The following is a 1,367-nucleotide window of genomic DNA, read 5'->3' on the forward strand; positions in this document are numbered from 1 at the left end:
TTTCCACAAAAGTATTTTAGACACTTAAACAAATGCATACAATTCCAGATAAAGTATGATTTTGGCATCGGGACAGGAAGGTAAAAGAAGACCAGGTATACAATTAGCACTGAACACACAGAGTCTTATGTTCTAGCTAGAGGAAGGTCCCAAGATTGGATCTCACTTTTGTGCCAGCCAGTGGAAGAGAGAAAACAAATGGCCTTTTAGCAGTGGTTCTCAATAGAATCAACATCACTTGGGAATTTGTTAGAAATGCAAATTTTTGGCCCCACCCTAGACCTACTAAATCAGAAACTCTGGATGTGGGCCTAGTCATCTCTAATTTTGCAAGTCATCCAGGTGATGCATGCTTAAATTTGGTAACTACTGCACTGTAGAAATAGGTATAAGATAAAAGTTGAGTAGCTGTTTATGAGAGCATAATCTTTATGAGACAGGATCTTTTCTGTTTTGTTCAGTTTTGCATTCCTACCACAGAAGCAGGCAGATAGGCACACACTCTATAATTTCTTGTTGAATCAATACACTATTCTTCAAAATGTCTTCTGAAAGTTTTTTTAGAGTGGGCACTGTTTAATGTAGCAGACAAATTTTTAATAATAAATAGAGCAGCGTAGTTCATGGAACTTTTATAATAACTATAAATGTAGGCATGAGTGAGTAAAAATAATTGCATGAATAGCTAGTACTATACATACTCTCAAACTTGGCTATTTAGACTTGGCCTGATCATCAGAATTACCTGAAGCGGCCCCAACAATTCTGGTACATTCACTAGGTCTAAACTGGACCCAGAAATGGGAATTTTAAAATACCCTCTAAATGATAATTTATCCTGCAACTGACCCAAAAGGGTAAAGAAAAGGTAAGATTTCTGGATGTTGATGATGAGTGATTTCTTCCCACCTTTCTCATACCCATACTGTGGGCAGCTGTGTCCTGGAATCTAGTCTGATACCCTTATTTAACAGCCAAAGCACACCTTCAATATAAATGTTGATGTGGTATGCTTACATTTATTTTGAGATAGCTAAAAATTCACACAAGAAGTTTTGATATTATAAAGTCTTAAGTTGCTTTTCTACTGTCTATATGTACATAACTAAAATGACAGCCAAAAACAACAAAAGAAAGAGACAAATAGAATCTGACAGTTTTTGACAAGCAAGAAATTCAATTACTCTAGTTATTTTACCCAATATTTTCATAATTTCATTTCTAAACTTTTTTCTTATATCTTAATACTATTAAATTATAAGGGCCGGGCGCGGTGGCTCACGCTTGTATTCCTAGCACTCTGGGAGGCCGAGGCGGGCGGATTGTTTGAGCTCAGGAGTTCAAAACCAGCCTGAGCAAGAGCGAGA

The sequence above is a fragment of the Propithecus coquereli genome, unplaced genomic scaffold (assembly GCF_000956105.1).
Source record: "Propithecus coquereli isolate 6110/MARCELLA unplaced genomic scaffold, Pcoq_1.0 Scaffold102, whole genome shotgun sequence".
Classification (NCBI taxonomy): domain Eukaryota; kingdom Metazoa; phylum Chordata; class Mammalia; order Primates; family Indriidae; genus Propithecus; species Propithecus coquereli.